This window comes from Pinus tabuliformis, chromosome 1_1 (assembly GCF_031772625.1).
Source record: "Pinus tabuliformis cultivar Carrire ecotype Pingquan chromosome 1_1, CPIR1, whole genome shotgun sequence".
Lineage (NCBI taxonomy): Eukaryota > Viridiplantae > Streptophyta > Pinopsida > Pinales > Pinaceae > Pinus > Pinus tabuliformis.
This window is the reverse complement of record NC_142297.1, coordinates 120,602,989-120,624,089: the sequence shown is the minus strand read 5'-3', so window position 1 is coordinate 120,624,089 and position 21,101 is coordinate 120,602,989.

Here is a 21,101-nt window from a genome sequence, read left to right as displayed (position 1 = left end):
GATCAACCATCTACAATGAAGAAGTGATTTGTTCAATTACCGGATCTTCCTCCTCTTCTTCTTCGACTCCTTGAACATAATTCTATTGTAACAGAGTTCTAATCTGATGTTGTTGTTTCGATGGTTGTTCTAGTGCTTTTTGCTCTCTTTGCTTGATTTGGAATTGGGGTTACTGTTGCCCTCTAAAGTTTGGGTTCTGGATCTGTAGTTTAGGTCTATCTATGGTGGACAATGGTCAACCATCCTTTCCATTGTTCGAATCAATGTATCCATTTTTACATCTGAAGTAGATGATTCTTCTTTCATGGTTGCTTTTTTCTCTGATCTCATTCTTTATCTCTTAGCCAGCAAGTTCGCTTCTACGCTCACAACATTCTTTTGCATGCATTCTAGAGTTGTAGGATCATGTTCATGCAACTGATATGCCATATCGGCATCAAATCCATCTGGAAACTTAAGCAAAGCCAATCCCTCTGGTGGTTGATATTTGCAAGAATAACATTGTATACTGCATTAAATCTCACACAATAGTCTTGCACACTCTCACCAACATTTATTTTGATGTTCTCATATTCAAACAAAATCTAAAGGGGATTATTCTTCACCTCCCATCGATCTAGGAATTGCCTCCAGAGGATAGGTAGAGTAGTGATAGAAGCTGTTGGTAGGGCTCTGAACCATTTTCGAACTTCTCCTCCAAAACTTTGTACAAATAGCCTCATCATCACATATTCAATTTCAGCTTCATGGAGGTCAAAGAAATCATTCATCTTGTCTATGTGTTGTTGAGATGTAATAGTTTGAGTGACGTCAAAGAAAGGTATTTTGGTTTGATAATCAAGGGGGCATGGCACCAGGATTTTGAGGAAAAACAAGGGGTGCATATCAGGCAGCCATAACTGGAAGTGGGGGAGGTGGTGGATTTAAAACAAGGATTGGGATATTTGGTATAATCAAGGGGGATTAACGATAGCTTGAGTGGTGTGAACAATCTATGAAGAAGAAGGCGGAGGATGAGCGATAGTTTGAGTGGTAGTAGATGCAATGGAAGTATTTCTAATATCGAAAGATGGTCTATGAATCTTATTTTTCACCCAAGTGTTTAAGTTTGAAGAGAGATTATGCAATGATAACGGGTGTGAATAAGATATGACCCTGATTTATTGTGTGAAAACAAGTCTTCAACAGGGTTATGAAAAGATATAGAGGAATCGACAACTGTCTGATCAATCCAACTTAAATATTTACTGTGAAATAAACTCAGCTCAAAATTAATATCAAACTCAATGTCTTGCAAAGTGTCTAACCTTCCCGAGAGTGAATTAACTCGAGGAATGAAATCCTCACTTGATTTTTCTCTAGCTAAAATATATTTCTCTGAAACTTTCTTAGATTTTCAACCAATTTTATGAGTATCACTGAAAATCATCAGAGGATTTCAGATCTGGATTGGATCTGGTGTACTTTCGGGGAGCCAGTATGTCTAATTTTGAAAATTAAGATATTTCTTTACAACTTTCCAATTCAACCTATGATTAAATTCTAAAACTCATCATCAACAAGCTTAAGAATTCAAATAAAACATATTACTGGGGTGATTAATTTCTGATCTTTCATTCTCCAGTACGGTCGCCACTATATTATCACCTAGATTGGACCTCAGGTTGAAGGAAGGCAAGGCCAGGGTAACCACCACGCATAGCCAAGTAGCTAGCCCTACTAGGCTAGGGGAGGGCTCTCTCCATAAGGATCTTAGCCAAATTTACTAGGTCTAGAAATAGATATTAGGCTAGGTATACTAGCACAAGGTTTGATTTGATTTTGAAGTGGTTTTGCTGGATCAAGAGGAGGAAAATAGTTAGGGCAAGGAAATTAGGTCAAAACTGCAGGGTGTTCAATGGGGCAAGGTAAGCAAAATGATCAGCACCTTAGGGTTTGATGGACGAGGTGAAAAGACAAGTGAGATCTAGAAAGAGCATGTAAACCACATGGATTCTTCCTAAACTAAAGAAAACAAAGACTGTGAAATGTCTACCCAAAATAAAGCATAAAGATATGGATTATGCTTCTCAGAATTGTATACATTCACATAAAGGCAATGAAATGATGAAATGGAGTCAACAATACATTATAACAAATGAATACAAAATAAAAACTTAACTAAGCATCATACCACATGGATCCCAAAGAAGTAGTTGCAATTTTTCATTAATCTCCTGCTGTAACTGATACAAAATGATATTTAACTGAAGCCTAAGCATCCCACTGAGTCCAAACATTTACAATGAGAAAGAAAAAGAAGATTTAGACATTAATTCAACCTCCTCCCATCCTTAGGGGTGGAATTCCTAAGATGAGGAACTTAATCCATCAAAAGCTGAACAAGAAACTGGAATCTAGGCAATCCTAACAACTTGCCTCTAAAGGAAGGAAACTGATTTGTTCGTCCTCAAGATAACTTTTGATCCAATGAATCTACCCTCTAGTAACTAATATCCATCCTATTTACATACATAATCACCATTTACATCAGTAAAAACATCATCCATGAGACAAAACCCAAAAATTACAGTCATGGCACAGTAAAGTGAAAATTCAATATAAAATTGTCCTATGCGCAGCGGCCAAGCTCTATGCACATCACTTTTTGCATGACCATTTTAGAGGTCTTCCTGATATCCAAATTGAGCTCATGATAGCTCATTGGCAAGTCTGTCCTGTCTACTTTCCAAATCTTGCTTTAGTTTCCCATTTGAAGCTGATTTGACACCTCAAAAACTGATTCTCCCAAGACTGCTTCTATGCACAATGCCATGGTCAAAAAGAGGGCAAAAAGGTCATTTTTAGGTGTTTTTTTGACCTTTTTGGCTGACAAATTTTTCTCCAAAAGCTTAGAAAATGCAAAGGGTGCATGTACTCATCATTGTGAATCCAAAAATGCTGACCATTTCCTGATTGGATGCCCCTAGGAAAAGCACAGTGCTAGTGGCGCTTCGCATAGAGCTAATCTTTTTGAGTCAAAAATTGCTAAATTCTTCAAAAAGGAAAAAATTCTCAAAACTTACTCAAAATTGGTGGAGAACACCACCATCAAGTGTCTGGGTCATCCAAGGAAGCTTCAGCGAGCAACCTAAGTCTATCACCCTCCATTTTTCCTTTGAGGGCTTGTTTTAGCCTTGTCTTCATTTGCTTAACTCTTATGTTACAAATCTTGTTCTGAGTCCTGTAATGGCGAGCAATGTGCTTGATGATTTGATTGTCCGTATTAGCCCTTTTTAGAAGCTTATCCAAATGCAAATTGACCCTGTCAGGCCATGTTTCTTTATCCTCCTTAATCTCATTTTCAAGCCTTTGTTCTGTAGTCAAGGTGGCTGGGGTCTCTTCCTCTTGCATTACTGATTTGCCTTTGTCATCTTGCCTCTTTGCCTTGAGAAGTTCTAGCTCCATGAGGACCTGTTTGTCACTTAGTTGCTTGTTCTCTTGCTCAAGGTATGAAATGACATACTTAGCTCTCGCCAAGTTGTCCATCAGGGCTTGGATCTGTGCATATTTTTCCTTTATGATTATATTTTCATTTGTCGCCTCATCTTGAGCCTCCAAGTTGACTATCTCAATGCCATGATGAATGTGTGGTTGTTCTGGTTCATCATGTTCCATCAAATCAAATTCCCTTTCCTCTTCATCATTGAGGCTTTCCTCCAGCATCTTTTCCTTCCCTTTATGCATCTGCCGCACCTGTTGTGTTGATGAAGAAGGAAAATCCCCTTCCATAGTTTTTGGAGCAAGCATTTGCCTATGAACTGATGAATAAAGCAAGGTCCCTTCCACATTAGGTGGAGTAAACACTTGCCTATCTATTGCAAACAACTTTCTAGCCCCTCTCTGATATGTTTTGTAGGTTTCTGGCTTGTCAACAACTTTAGTCTCTTTAGCCTTCTTACTTTTCTTTACTTTGGCACTGTTGGAAGGCCTTTCTGCTTCTTAAGGCACTGGTGGAGGAATCTGAGGACCATTGAAGATTTCATTGACAATAAATTTATCCCATGAGATGTTGAGGAGGTTGAGATGATGTAGCACAATCATCTTAATCAAGTAATAGTGATAAATACTATTCATTTATAGGGGGGTATGGGCTTTTCTGTACAATGTAGGCCATCTTCTCAATGTTCCCGAATAAGAAGTATGAGATGTTCATCATTTTCACTCTTGTGAAGTGCATAAGAAGCCTAATATGATAGGTGTATAATCTAGAAAATATGCCCTCACATGTAAAATACTTCATAATGATCCTCATCATAGGGGCATACTTGTCGTGAAGGAACCTGAAAGGAAAGGTCCTCTTCCTCTCATTCTTGTACCTGGATTTGATGTATGGCTCATAGTAGTGCTCATCCAAATCTTGTACTTTATACCATTTTCCCCCCACATTCGGAATCCTTGTAGCATCAGCAATGATGGAGGAGGAAACTGTAAATGTCACCCTAGCAAGAGTTACCTTGTTATCACGAAGATTGGCTACAAAAATCCTGGTTAGCTCAGGTTGATGTTCAACTCTTTATACCTTCTCACAAAACTCATAACATCCTAGATGCCTAAAACAAGAGACAATCATATGGGAAGCCTGTAACTCTCTGATTTTTTATGGTTCTTCTTTGATAATTCTGCCTCCCTTATGTGGTTTTCTCTGATGCTGAGGTTCATTTCCCATGCTTTCACTGCCACTGTTTTCCTCCTCCTCACAATCTTTATCCTCTTTATCCATGTTTTTTGAGCTTGAAGCTTTAGAAACCCTAGAGAAGGTAATCAATAATTGAGTTATGGTGAATAGGGATAGGGGAAGGGAGAGGAGTTTGTGTGATTTAGGATGAAATATGTATGATGTGAGAGTGAGAACGGGGGGTATTTTTTAGTATGGACTCTTTTGTATGTAGGGGATAGGGATTTTGTTTGGGGGATTAGGGTATAGGGGATACGTGTATTTGATAGTAGGAAATAGGGAATAGGGATGATATTTAAGGATATGACAATAGGATGTGGGCATGAGGGATATGACAACAAGATGTGGGAATGAGGGATATGAGAAAAAGATGTGGGAATGAAGGAAAATGGTAAGCAAGGAGGGTTTTAGACAACTTAGGGTTTCAAAATTTAAATAGCAAACAAACTCAAAAATCATGAAATGAGTGTTGGGAGGATGGTTTAAGGAGTGTACTTACTTGCTTAGAGGCTCTAGGTAGCAAAAGAGAGATTTAGATGGTTTTTAGGGTAGTCTTGGTGTTTTCAGGCCCTATGTGCAGCGCCTTATACAAGTGCGCAGCGCCCTGTTGTATGCACAACACCATGCAAAAATACACTAGTACACAAGCTCTATATGCAGCACTCTAGTTGTATGTGTAATGCTCTCTGCCCTATGTGCAACGCTCTCTGCTCTATGTGTAGTGCCTCCATAATTTTTCCCTATGCGCAACGCTCCTTGCTCAATGCACAACGCCCACGATTTTCTCAGCCACCAATTCACTTCAACTCCCTTCTCTCTCTTTGTGAATTGAGTATGATGAAGTTTGAGAAATGATTTTGAAATCTTAGATAGAGGGTGATTTTGATTTTTTCCTTAGAAAGAAAACCCACTTTATAATGTTTTTTGGAACTTTTACTTTGTCTTCAAATCTCTGTTTAATGCTTTTCTTTCTTTATCTCTTTTCGGGTGGATGATGCTTTGATTGACCTGATTTTTTTCAATGGCTCATTTCTTGCAGCAAGGAGAAATGCTTGGGAAGCTTATGGGAACACTTATTACATGAAATGACTTGAATTACATCCAAAAAATAGTATGAACCAACTAAAATACTTTGTTTTCATCTCAAAAACATGTTTTTGAGATGAAAATTACATCAGTGAAATAAGATCTTTGTACAATAACCATGACTTACTACCAATCACTCTTTTTTTATTGGTCTTCCTCATACCTTTGTTTCCCTTTATTTACACTGAAACTATGCTTTTGACCTTGGAAATGAACCCTAAGACCTAATGGAAACATGACTGCCTTGACTCTCAAAATAACATAACTAAAACCTTAACTAAATGAAACATGAAGATGCGTCAGCAAATGTACCTCATGAGATGAAATTTGATTTTCTAAGAAGAAGACAACCATCAGTGGACCATTTTGGCATGACCTAGAGGAATGATAAAAAATTCAATATGAGACACCTAAAATGAAAATGAAAAGATAAGATTTGATCCCTGATGGAAGTATGCATACATTGACACTAACAGAACCTTTGTCAGATTTTGGGGTTCCTCTTATCTAATTTTAGTTTTCTTCCTGGTTCTGAAATAAATTTGACTTGGTCTTGATTGCTTCCTCTTGGGCTTGACAGGAGTCCCCAATGTAGTTAATATTGAAACTACTTAATGTTCAGTATCTTCTGCTCCTTGGGGTTGAGAAGTATCCTCAATGATTACTCTTTCTTCTCCTTTATTCTCCCCCTCTTCTCCTTTCATCTCTACTTGTTCTTTCTCTGTCTTTGCTACCTCTTTTTCCTCCTCTTCCTCTTATGTTCTTGTTGTCTCTTCCTCCTCTATTTTTTCTCCTTATCCTTCCTCTTTATTTCCATCACTTCCTCCAATAGTAGAGGTTGGAATATCTCCTGGTGTGATGTCTTGGGTTTCTATGAATGTATCCCTATCTATGTCAACAATTTTTTTGCATATGAGAGGGATCCTCAAGTGGTTTAGAGAATCCACCACTATCAACTTAATGATTCTATGATGAGATAAATGTTGGTGCTTTCCTTCCCTTACCTTTTGACTCATCTCCATGATTGTCTGTAGGATGAAGTGAGGTACACTAAGTCTTTGAGAGAGAGGTAATTGTGCGTTGAATATCATCTCTTGGAGTAGCCTGAAGTGTTAGGCATTAACCAGAATCAATATTTCTTTACAAGATATGTACTTGAGGGTATGGTAAGCTACCTCATCCCAAGGGTAAGTCAAACTTTCTCTTCTCACTCCATTATTTTCTTCTACATGCTTCTCTTTTGAAAGGAATAAGTTTTTCCTAGTTGTGACACTTACTTTTTTGTCTTATTTTCTCCACCTAATTACTAGAGGTAAGGTGGTTACTCTGCTTATGGTTTTAGGAGTAAGAGAGATGGCCAAACCTTTGATAACCATTGTATCATTGTCTTCCTCTTGAGAGTGTAATGGCAGGGAACATTCATGGCCAATATCATCATCATACCCCTTTAGCAACTCAAACAAACCCAACCACTGGTGTCTTCTGAAGATGTCAACTATAGGAGGGTGTTGGTGAATTCTCCTGGTGTCTAAGGGTTCCCTTCTATTAAATCCTCCCCCCATTTCTTCTCTATTAATCCTTGATGTTATGTAGGTGTGGAATTCATAAAATTTTTAAACAATCTCAGTGGTGAAATACTGGTAAAGTGCTAGGTATTAGTGAGGAAGAAGGGTGATCAAATTAATATCAACCAAACTATTTTCTCTTCTTTTAACCACAAAAAACTTCAAATTGATTGTTATAGTCTCCTAATTTTAAAAAAGTGTCTCGTGAAATTAGGTGTAGAAATAAGGAAGGAGGGCATCACTTACTTCTTGTTAGATAAATTTTGGGGTTGCATGAAATTTTTGAGATAACATCGAGCCACTGTGGCTCCTTTTCCCTGTTCCAATTCCTCATGTAGCTCCTCTCGAACCTCCCGTATCAATTGCAGGTATGTTTGTAGCTTTCTCCTGTAGCACTTGCAGACATGGTTCAAAACTCCTTGATTGCACCCTAGGTTGTCTGATTCACTAGCTCATCCTTACTCTACCATTTTTTGGAATGAGTGATGGTGCAAATGAAGTCGAGCCAACACATAATATCCTATTCTGGTTAAAATATTAGAGCACTCTACTGACTTGGCATTAACACGAGTTTACTCTTTTGGATCTTTGTCCCCACTAAATGTAATCATTTTTCTCTCCTTGTGATTATCACCCCACTCTTTGAGGACACCACTTCATTTTGAGTTGACATTTCCATTTTGCATGGTTGACTTAAATCACACTTGAGTTTTCTAGTTGAGGGTGACCAAGTTCACTGGCCACCTCCAGCCTATTAAAATAACTTTTCTCATTCAAAACACATTCTAGTCATTTTATGTATGGGGAGGAGGTTAGGGTTGCCATACCTACGCCTACCTGTGGATTGAATTGTTGCATAGGTTTGCATGTTGGAGCTAGAACATTTACCATTATGATCAAGGGATTTGACTTTTTTGACTTGTTTCCTGTGCATGTCTTCATTCTTGATTATACCTTGAATGTTTCTTTTATTGTGTGTGTGAAGGTGCTCGATGTCCAAGTTGTTGTTGTTAGTGAAAAGGCTTGATGATGATGATGATGTGTCTCTTAATAGTTGCAAACAAGGCTCCATTATCCCTTTTGGTGGTGGAAAAAAATAATATCAGTAATTTCTTTTGTGGCTTCACAGACTGCTTCAGGAGGCGTTTCTTCCTTTAGTAGTCTTTTGATCCCTGCTTGAAGTATTCAGTTTGCATGAGGGATATGATGAAAATCCATGAGGATAGGGTTGAATTCAAGAAGGATTAGTGTAGACACTATAGAAATAGAAACTAATTTCTTCTATGTCTTTTTTTAAGGTAGGACAGAGTGGAGAATTTGAGAAAATGTTTGGTGAGAGAAGTGGATGGGTGATGGAAAAATAATTGGAGGATTCTCATCATCATTTATTAGAGTCAAAATCATCTTTTTGGATGTTCCCCTCCTTGGATATCCCTCTTGTAGCATTATAGGACCTTCTGTAGCAATACAAGTCCTTCCTACATCATCATAGAGAGAAGGTGAAATTTGGATTTCCTGGTGATGGGATGGTGGAGAGAGATGGTCATATCAATGGAGAGGATGGATATGAGGTGTATGGATAGAGGGATGGATGATATATTGTAGAATTTGTCCTATAGCCATGAAGGCTGCCACTATGTACAATCCTGCAAAACAAGAGAAAGGTTAGCAGACATGATATAAGCTTCTTCCTTGTTCTCCTTTTCTTCTCTTTTATTTTTTCTTTTTTATTTTTCCTTGAGACACACAGGTTGCCTCAGAGGAGGTTTTCAACCTGCATGCCTGCCCTAGGTGCCTCAAAGGATGTTTTCACCTAGGAACCTTTATTATTTTTTCTTATTATTTTTTCTCCTGGGTTCCTCAGAGAGGTTTTCAACCCTCGCATTGGCCTCAAATGCCTCATAGAGGTTTTCATCCAAGCCTTTTTATTTTAATTATTTTTTTCAAATTTCTAGGAATGTTGTGGACTAGAAGCTATGAAACTCCCATTCACATTTAATTCTTTGCTGACTGAACTGATAAATTATTCCTTGGACAAAGGTCTTCTATATAGATTCAACTTATAACCATTTACAAGTAAGGGAATTCATTCCTCATCAATGGTTCTAATATACACATATCCATTTTCATGACACTTTTCTACTAGATATGGACCCAACCATCTTGTCATTAGCTTTCCTTTAAAATATTTCAACCTATAATCATATAATAGGGCCCAATTCCCTTCTTGAATAGTATTCTCCTTGATATTCTTGTCACGCCATACCTTCCTTTGCAGTTGTATGACTTCAGTGTGTAGGATAGCTTGCATTCTGAACTCATCTAAGTGATTCAATTGTGGAGGCATTTCTTGTTATGTTGTGGTGATATCTAAGTCTAACTAAGCTACCATTCTCACAGTATTATATTCAAACTCAATAGACATAAAATCCTTTTTCCCATAAACCAAATCATATGGAGTGAAACGAGTGGTGGTTTTCCAAGTGGTGTTGTAGGCCCAAGTGGCCTCTACTAGTCTCTCTGCCCAATATTTCTTGTTGCTGCTAACGACCTTGGTGAGGATTCTCTCCAACGCTATGTTTGTGACTTCTACTTGCCCATTTTCTTGAGGTTGATAGGTAGTGGATGTATTGTGCTTGATAGGGTACTACCTCATGATATATTCAATCAAATTGGATGTGAATTGTTCTCCTTAATTAATGACTACCTCCCCTGAATACCCAAACTTGTAGAAGATGCTTTTTCTTAAAAATTATTCCACTTTTTTCTCAGTTATTTCTTTGACTACCTTTGCCTCAATCCAAATTTTGAAGTAATCAGTGCACACAATGATGTAATTTTTATGTCCTAGTGGTGGATCAATTGGCCCAATGAAATCCATGCCCTGTGGAGTAGGTAAATTCTCTCTACAGACAAAGACAATCCCTTTAGCCCAAGAGAGTGGTTCTAGCCACAAACAAGACAATGTAATTTAAATTTCCTTATATTAGAATCGAATAATAGGGCCTACCTCTTATAACACTAATCCACTTGATGGTGATCTTGCCTCCTTGCTCTGGCTTCCTTTCGTTCCTTTCGTTCAAATACTTGAAACAAACATGCAAGAAACAAAAGCCAATGTGATAGCATAAAATCACATTCAATCTACTTAAAAGGTCAAGGAGTTCTAGGCTACTAGATGTAATATTAAACCCTATATAGGAAATAAACCATTAGTTGTATTAAAATGAACTTTCGAAGGAAATACAACCGAAGCCTTGACGTTGTAGGTCTCCTTCGACGTGTCCAGGTTCCAACACCATTGTTAGCATCTCATGGTTTTTCCTCAAAAATGGAAGTTTAAGCCTTCTTCCCCTTATTTCCAAACCAAACACACTACACACCTATTCTCCCTTCACAAACACAAACTAGAAGGCTAAAGCTATCAATATCTTGCTGGTTATTCAAGCTCCAAAAAGACTACTTCAGCTTGGAAAAGGAGGAGTTTATATAGCTTTGAGAGAGTGGATATGGATCCTATTATGATGGGAGAGGAATTATATTCTTTGGTTTGTTCCATATTAATAGGGAAAAGGATCCCAAACAGTCTCTCTTGGCTCTATCTTTCCCAACCATTTACTAGACTTTCGTTCACGTAGCTTCTAGACCTAGAAGCTTCGACTCCATTTTTAAAAACTTTCCAAAAGAGGGTCAACACGGGTGATGGATGGTTCACCAGCATCGTTCGATGCTAGAACTAGTGTTAGGCTCTACAAATCGGTGTAGGGAAGAAACTGAGCACTAGTGCCGGTCTTGAAAACTTGGTTTTAAGGAATATTCTTGGGAAATGATGTAAGAGGGAAATGTTCTACAAATGAAGAGGGATGTAAAGGCATTCTCTTCATGATGGGAAAGCATATGAGGTTCACTATAGAGGTCATCTAGGATAGAGGAATGGGGAGTACAGGGACAGTGCAAAATTTTGTGTAACAAATGGCCTCTAAAGTGTGAAGGTCGAACAAGAGTGAGGGTTGTAATGCTTTACAAGTAGATGCATGGAACTGGAGACCGTCGTCGGAAAAACTGCAAGCAAACATAGATACAGATACATCACTGAAATCTTTGATAAACGATACATGAATCATGGTATGGATGCCATTTAGTCAATTTAGTATGTCCTAAATTGCTACATTAATTATCAATCTGGGAGTCATAAACTGATGAAGTGTGGTGCACTATATGTGCAAGACAACCTCTTTCTTACGTTTTATTGTTTTCAATTTTATTTTGTTTTTGGGGGTTTTATCTTTGTTTGTCTCCTAATGCAAATGGAAACCCTATTCCTAAGTTTTAAGAATACTTTAGAAGGCAAGTATGGATATAGATTTTAAGGCAATTATGTCCTTTATGATGACTTCCAGAGCTTAACACTTCAGAGGATCTCAAAACATACTAGTGATGAAATTAGTACTTGAACAAGAATGTAAATATGTAGCTATTCAAATCAAACAAATGATAAACTATTAATCATGAAATCACTATCTCTGCTTCTCATCTAAATACAGAAATAAAAGTTAAGCTATTGCACTCAAACAAATAAAAAAAAACTGCAAACTAATAAAATTAAAACCAATTCACTTCACTTATAGTCCGATAGCTCGCCATGTAGCTTTTCGGGGTTAAGCCATGGTTCTGGAGATAACATCAATAACATGAGGAATTAATATCTAAATTACCTACTTGCAAATAAAAATAAAATCAAGTCACTTCACTTATAGTCCGATAGCTCGCCAAGTAGCTTTTCGAGGTTAAGCCATGGCTCTGGAGATAACATTAATAACATGAAGAACCTGATATCTAATTGCAGAAATGAAAGTAAAATCAAATCACCTCACTCATAATCCGATAGTTCGCCAAGTATCTTTTCGAGGTTAAGCCATGGCTCTGGAGATAACGTTAAATGACATGAAGAGTTTGATATCTAAACTAACTATCAACAACAAATGAATAAGACTGAAATCAAAGCATAACTGAAATTGAAAGCTAAGAAAAACAAAGTCAGCAGAGAGGCCAATCTCATTTCACTATTTTATTGCAAAAATTGTATGAAAATCCCTGAGCCTAGCCTATCCTGAAACACACTAATCAGTGTTAGCAAAAATATACAATGCTTGGAAAATCATGTACAGGAATGAAACGTTAACATCATAACTAAAATATGAAATATACACAGGTGAACAAACTATGAAATATCTACAATGGAAATAAGACAACAGTATATAAAAACTTTACAGAAATAAAGAAATGAAAGCTTAGCCAACAAGGGACCTCTGCACGGCCTTGGTTAACACGCTATCAGTCCGAAATTACGCTCACACAGTCATATAAAACAGAGTCTTGTTATATTGCAAAACAGAGGAAGGATCCTCTCGTTACAATAGCAGGACCAATGTCATGGCACAGTACATGAACTAACAGCAAGACTACATAAAAAAAACTAGCTACATGCGTTTGCAAACACATTATTTATAAAGGAAATTACATAACTGTTTTTCCTATGGAACACCTTCAGCAGAGGACACGTAAAAAGACAGCACCCGTGAGCTTAGCGTGTTGGTTGCCATGATCATTCAATCTACCAAAAGGTGGCTATTGGATTTGCGTCATGGAGGCAGTCTACAACTGTCAAAATGAATCCATGGATCTAGGAATGGTCTCAGACCCTTCACATGTTGAAAACAGAGACCTGTTTGCCGTAGAACTCCTCGTTTGACCACCGTTTGACCAAGGCTTTCCTCTATGAATCTGGCTAAACCAATAGGACTTGGTCCATGTCTAGATCATTTCTGAACTACCCACGTGCCTTGTTTTGCTTGCTGACACCTGTAACCTAGAGAGCAACAAAAACAGCTGCAGAATCTCAAGTTAGATACGGAAAGTGGCTATATTCCGCAGATGATGAGAAAAATCTAAGTCAAATAGAAAACACAAAAATATAGTTAGAAAACCACTTAATTGCACTCTCAGAATCAATATGTAATGATCTTTGATAGCTTATGAGGCACTGGTGAGGGGAAAAAGTCTAGAAAAGTGTGTAGAAGAGATGTAGTTTCAGGGCTCAACATATGCAGCCATCCAGAAAACGATCATGTAAATGGATCCAAGGTATGGGCACAACGAGCCAGTAAGAAGGATCATCTCGAACCCAAGGTATGGTCATAGCCATCCAATAATGAGAAGGGTCACATATAATGGACTTGTGGCATGGTCGCAGCCATCCATCTAAAAGAGACATCTATATAAGCATGATCATGTCACATTGCTTCGCAACCTGGAATTTTGTAATCTAAGCTTGGGGTCTTGTGCTCCAACACGACCCAATCAAAGTAAAAATTCTAACATGTGAATAGATGTGTTGAAGTCGAATATGCTAGAAAGTCGCTTGATTACTGGTCAATGATGTGAACTGTTAACAAGCGTGAGAGAAATCAACAATAATGATAATGGCTCTCAAGGTACCAGTAGCATAATCCACAAAATGTGAATAAGGAACTCAAGTCAAACACCCGTGAAATCACTCAATCGAAAGCCAATGATGTGAACCTGTTGTCGAGTGTGAAGAACTTGCCATTAGGGCATGCAAGCTCTAAGGTACTTGAAGTGACTCTCTCGGCTAACTTCCCGAATAATGAGTTGAAGTCGACAGGAAGTGACCTTGCTAAAGGAGGGCCATCATGTATCCCACATCATCGACATGAGAAAAAGGGATGTAATGATTATGGATGATACAAAGGATCAAGAATGAGTGTAAACTGCAGAAGGATTAACTCTTGAACATATCGACAACACGGCTCCAGATTTTGGCAGCTTTTTGGATTCACAGGATCAGAGGTCATGATGACATCACAAAGATCGAATGGAAAGGAAAAAAGAGGAAATCCCAAAACCTAGGAAGGTCAAATGTTGAAGTGAGGATATCCCAACCCAACATGAAACATAAAGTGTTATGTTCAAGTGTGACTAGCTGCCGACACAACTAGTAAAAATTTTCCATTTCCCCCCACCATTTTTGGCAGGTACCCCAATTTTTTTTTATATTGCAAGCTTGAAGGGGATAACATATGCTTGCATTATAAGTCCATCCTTTAGATGAATCTAACCTAGTAATATTAATGAGCCCTAGGAAGGAGAAGCTCATGTCTGTCATGGTGATGAATCCAGTGTCATTTAATCTTTTAATGAGTTTGACAAAGATGAAACTGTTGGACATACTGGGGGGGGGGGGTGAATCAATATTTCTTTTCCATTGTTATTTTTGCTTGTTAAATCATTTACATTTAGGACACAAAAATAAATAACAGGAATGAATGCTTTTATTAATATAATCTTTGAAATAAATCAAGTACAGTATATATATATATATATATATATATATATATATATATATATATATATATATATATATATAGCTTCAGCCAGTTGCCAAGCACCAAATTGGACCTTTTGTGAGGCTCTAACCTCTAGAGCACCAACCTTGTCTTGTCAAGGTACCAACCTTTGATTTAGGAGCACCAACTCCTAGGACACCATTCCTTCCAGTTCTGAGGAACCAACCCCAAGGGCTCTAGCCCTCTGCTGTAAATTGCCTGGATCTGTTTGGTAGTAATTCTCTACTCCCAACCCTGCTGGACCTATGACTTACTTATTTCCTCCTGCTTCTTCCACTTTTGCTAGAACTTCGGCTTCCTCTGTTTCTTACAGTTTTACCAACCCATAAACGTTTCTTGTTCTCTATTATATATTCCTGATACCCATGACCTTTGGCTTCCTTCTTGCTCACTTGATCTTTCGACTTCCTCTGCGCTCACTCTTCGGTTTCCTTTGTCTCTTCGAGTTCACCAATACTCAAAAGACACGTTCATTCCATATTGAAGATCCTATGTGTCACGTCCTTCCTTTAGTCGCAATGGCAACATTCGAAGGTTTTTTTTTACATGTCATGCCAATAACATACTCTATCCTCCGATATAAACATCATCGATCTTCATATATCAACATAGTTAAAAACATAAAATGGGTGGTACCACCTACCACATCATCTCCACTGTTGATCCCATCTTTAATCCGACGGTTGTTGATCCACCCAATAAACAAACCCAATCGTCGATCCTTCACCGTTTGATTAAGGCGCACTGGATCCAATGGTTCATAACGATATTAGTCGGGGAACTTGCGCGATGCTTAACCGCCTTTATGGAGTCGATAAGGGTTCTAGATCCTTGATCTATAAAAGTTCTGGTCCATTCCTGAGATTAACATCTGATCATTTTATGACCCGATATCCATTGGATATGCAAGGTCATCAAATCTACGGCCTATGGGTCTTCAACTAGCACACGCGTTAACAACAGGCTTAACCCCCGCCATTGACCATGACGTAAGCATTGAAAATAAGATCGACGACTAGGATGGGCCTTCAGCCATGTACACTCTTACCCCCGCTCTTTCGATAATTGTGCTCTTTATTTTCTTCTTTACTTGCTCTGATGACTACGTACACTCTTCACTCTTCCTTCGATGATGTGTTCCTCATTTTGGCTCTTTCCTCGCTGCGTGTTCCTCTTTGCTCCTTTCGATATTTCATGCGATATCTCTGATATGGTTCTTACTCTTTGCACATGCAATAGATATTATTTGTCTTGGCTTGTTGCTTCAATGGCTTCTCTTCACTCCTACGACCTATAACTTCTGATACTACTCTGATAGCTCTTCTCTACTCTGATATTCTCTACTCTGATAGCTCATATGACTTCCAATTATCATTTAGTATCCTAGAATATTTCCATATTGACATTAGTGACAATCTAGATCAACATTCTCCCCCTTTGTCATTGATGGCAATATTCTTCTTCTTCTCTCCCCCTTTGACATCAGTGGCAAAGGAGTGCATAAGGACTCCCCTTGTCGAACTGCTCCCCCTATCATGTAACATCTTTATGAATCAACTTTATGTGATGTTAAAGAGATAACCCCCATCTTTTGACGAAGATGTTCAAATGCTTCTTGAGGAAGAGATTTTGTGAAAATATCAGTGATCTACTCCTTAGTATTGAAATATTCCAAGATGATGTTTTGTTTAGCTACTTGTTCACGAAGGACATGATACTTGATTGGTATGTGTTTGGTTTTTAAGTGCATCACCGGATTTTTGCTGAGGCTGATAGCACTTGTGTTATCACAATAGATGGTGACTGGTTGATTTGTACCTATGTTGACATCTTTCAGAGCTTCCTTCATCCATAATATTTGAGTACAACAATCTGCGGCAACAATATACTTGGCTTCAGCTGTAGATAGTGATATGGATGTTTGTTTTTTGCTGAGACAAGATACTAGACATTCTCCTAGGAAGAATGCATTTCCACTAGTACTTTTCTGATCATCGACACTTTCGGCCCAATCAGCATCGGTGTATGTAGTCACAGTAAGAGTTGAGCTCTTAGGGAACCAAATACTGAAATCAAGAGTTCCTTTCAAGTATATGAGAATTCTCTTTACAACCAACAAATGGGATTGTTTAGGAGCTCATTGAAATATTCCCACCATTCCTACTACTTCCGTAAAGTCGGGTCTCGTAGCAATTAAGTATAGAAGGGCTCCAATTGTTGACCTGTAATGAGTTTCATCTACTGGAGGGGAGTCATCATCTTTTCTTAATTTGGAATTTGTGGTCATAGGTGTGCTTATGGGTGCACAGTCTTCCATTCCATATCTTTTAAGCATGTCTTTAAGATATTTGGCTTGAGATATGAGCATGTTTCCCGTGGTTTGAGATACTTGTAGTCCAAGGAAGTAAGATAACTCTCCTATAATTGACACCTCGAACTCTTTTGACATATTTTGGGCAAATTCATGGCTCATCTCATCATTATTACTAGCAAAAATCAGATCATCAACATAGACAAGTGTGACTAGTAACTTATCCTCATTTGTCTTTATGTAGAGATTACTTCGTGCCACCCCATTCTTGAAGCCTTGTTGTTGTAGTAGTGATCCAATCTTGCGTACCAAGCTCTAGGAGCTTGTTTTAACCCATATAATGTCTTTTTCAACTTACAAACAAAGTCTTTTCCTTCTGCTAGATTAAACCCTTATGGTTGCTCCATATAGACTTCTTCCTTGAGTTCCCCATTCAGAAATGCTGATTTTACGTCCCTTTGATAGATTTTAAATCTTTTTGAGCAAGAAAATGCCAAGAACATCCTGATAGCTTCCACACGAGCCACTAGTGCAAAGGTTTCTTCAAAGTCAATTCCTTCAATTTGTGAATAGCCTTTACAAACAAGTCTTGCCTTATTTTCAATGATTTTTCCATCTTCATTCATTTTGTTTTTGAACACCCACTTGGTTCCAATTATATTTTTATCCTTTGGACAAGGTACCAGCTTCCATGTCTCATTCTTCTCGATTTGAGACATTTCTTCTTCCATGGCTTTTGCCCAATGAGGATCCTTACTTGAGTAAATGTTTCTGGTTCTATCATGGATAGAAGAGCAACATCATTTTTCTTTGGTGTATTTGTCATCCTTCTTCGAGTTTACATCTCTTCATCTATATTGTCAATAATCTGCTCTTTTGGGTGATGTTTCTGGAGAAACTTCATCTTGGAAGGGGTTCGAGATGGTTCTTTTTCCTTGTGTTTTCCTTGATCTTTTCTTCTTTCTCAAGTTCTTCTTCAATGAAAGGGTCACCTTCATTCTCTTCAATTTCTTTTTCCGTAAGGTCTTCATCAATCTTCACCTCAATGCTTTCCACTATTTTCCGTAGTCAATTATGGTAGCACTTGTAGCCTTTGCTCCTTGTAGAATATCCAAGGAATATCCCTTCGTCAACACAAGAATCAAATTTTCCTGGTGAGCCATCATTAATTTTTATGAAGCACTTGCTTCCAAAAATCTTGAAGTATTTTACTGAAGTAGGTCTTCCTTTCCATAATTCATAGGGAATATTCTCATTATTTGGTCTTAGTTGAGTTCGATTCAAGGTATAGATAGTTGTTCTGACTGCTTCTATCCAGAATTTTGGCTGCAAGTCAGCTGCTATTAACATTGTTCTTGCAATTTCTTGAACTATTTGGTTCCTTCTTTCAACTACCCCATTTTTCTTGGGTGTTTTGACAGCAGAGAGTTCTCTTTCGATTCCATGTACTTTACAGAATTCATCAAATTCTTTTTATGTGAATTCTCCCCCTTTATCTATTTTGAAACATTTAATCTTAGAGTCCTTTTCATTTTCTACAAGGGCTTTAAGATTCTTAAAACACTCAAATGCTTCGGATTTATATTTTATGAAATATAGTCACATCATTCTAGTATTTTCATTAACAAATAAAGGAACGTACCTTTCTCCTTGGAGTGTTGGAGTTCTAGTTGGTCCACATAAGTCATCATGGATGATCTCTAAAGGCTTTGATGTAGAAAACTCCTTGGTCTTGTGACTGGTTCTAGTTTGCTTTCCATGTTGACATGGACCACATACTCCTTGATTTGGCTTGAATAACTTTGGGATGTCTCGTACTGCATTAATATTGTTGATATTGATCAAGTTTTCAAAGCTTGTATGTCCAGGTCGCTTGTGCCACAACCAACTTTCATCTATTTGACTTAAGTAACATTTATCTTCTTGAATTTTGTTCAGAATGTAGATGTTGTATGGTGTTCTAACCCCTTTCGCCACAAGTTCCCCTGAGGAAGAGTTCCTTATTTCACAATCTTTAGTGCTAAAGACAACATTATGTCCTTGATCATAGATTTGGCTAACACTCAGGAGATTGTGTTTGAGCCCGTTTACTAGCAAAGCATTTTGAGTCTTTCCTTTTCCATTAAGAAGGGTAACAGTTCCTTTTTCAGCAGTTTTGGCAGATCCACTTCCAAAGGATACATTTCCTTCCTTTTTGTTCAATGAGACAAACTTCCTTTTGTCCCCTGTCATGTGTCTGGAGCACCCACTATCCACAAACCAATGATTTTCATCACTTCGAGCATATAGAGCTAGGCCACATTTATCCATGTTGGGATTCTCAATTTTTGTTTTTCTTTTTTTGAGGGGGAAATTTTTTTCATTGTGTCCATTGTCTTTACATAATGAGCACATTGGATCAAATTTGGCCAAGGGATAAAAAGAGTTGTAGGTCTTTATTTTTCCTTGCCCTTTGGGACCATATGGTTTGTTTGTTTGATCCTTAAATTTTGGTGTTTCATTCTTATGGGCCATGCAATGTCTAGCTTGATGACCAAAATTTTTATAATAAAAACAATGCCCAAACAAGATAGTTTTGTACCTATTGTAATAGCCATGATTTGAATCAACATTCTTCCTTGGAGTTACTCTCTCTTCATTGTTTGGATTTGAGATGGGCCTTTGATGAAATAATCTCTCTTCTTTTGTGTTGCTGGAAAGTACGTTGACATAGCTTTTTGCATTATTGTTAGTACTTGATGATTCTCATTTAAAACCTATCCTAGATTTGTCGTGTTGAGGTTTTTGATTATTTAGGATAGTGTCAAGAATTTGAGAGCTTTCCCAACTCCTTTTGACTTGCTCCAATTCCTTCCTCAGAGATACTATTTCGTCTTCACGTTCTTCACAAACTTATTCTTTTTCTTTTAGCTTATTTTTCAAGAGGTCTTCCCTTCATTTTGTTTCCTCGTTTTCTACCTTGAGAGAGATGATTTTATTTCATAATTTCTCATTTTCTTCAATGGAACTTATTAACAATTCATCTACATTTCCTTCTAGCTTTGAATCATCATTATTTGTGAATGCCATGAATAATGCTTCTTGGCTTCCAGCATGGTCATTTTCTTCATCCGATTCTTCATTACCTCCTTTGTGGTGAGGGACTTGATTAGTTGATTTTTTTTTTATAACTACAAATTCATCTTCATCAGACTCATCTTGCTTAGAGAAGAAATTCTTCTTATTGAACCCTTTCCTTTTGTATACCATCCTTTTAGAATTTTCCTTACCATCACTATGATGCTTATGGGAACATTTTGCAGCATAATGACCTATTTTTCCACATTTGAAACAAATAAGAGGGTACTTACCTTTTAGCTTAGATCCTTTCTTTAATTTTCATGCAAATTGCGCCAATTCAGATTCAACATCAGAGTCATAACTACTGGCATTCCATTCTTTCCCCTTTTCTGATTTTGAGGCCTTGAATGTTGCATTTTTTGAACTTTGGCATCCTTTTCTCATCTCATAGGCAATGAGGATTCCACGAAGTTCATCCATCTTGAGACTATCTAGATCCTTGATTTCTTCTATATCACTTACTTTGGAGTTAAATCTGTCTGGGAGATATCTTAAGACCTTTTGAACAATAGTGCTTTCTTCAATGTTTTCTTCCAATTGTTTAAGAGAGTTGACTACATCAGCTACTCGGAGAAAGTATGATGCAATATCTTCTTCATCATCCATTTTCAGACTTTCAAATTTCCTTCTATGAGTTTGAAGCTTGGCCTTATTAACTTTGGAGTCCCCATCGTATAAGCTAATTAGCTTATCCCATACTTCTTTGGCCAAGTTACAATTCATGACTTTTCTAAATTTAGAATCGGTGATTCCACTAGTGATGGAGTTTAGGGCTTTTTCATTTGTAATGTAGGCTTTCCTTTCATCTTGATCTGTTGGAAGAGTGGAAGGAGTTGTTTACTCATTTAAAACTGAATGCTAAACTTTAGGTCCAA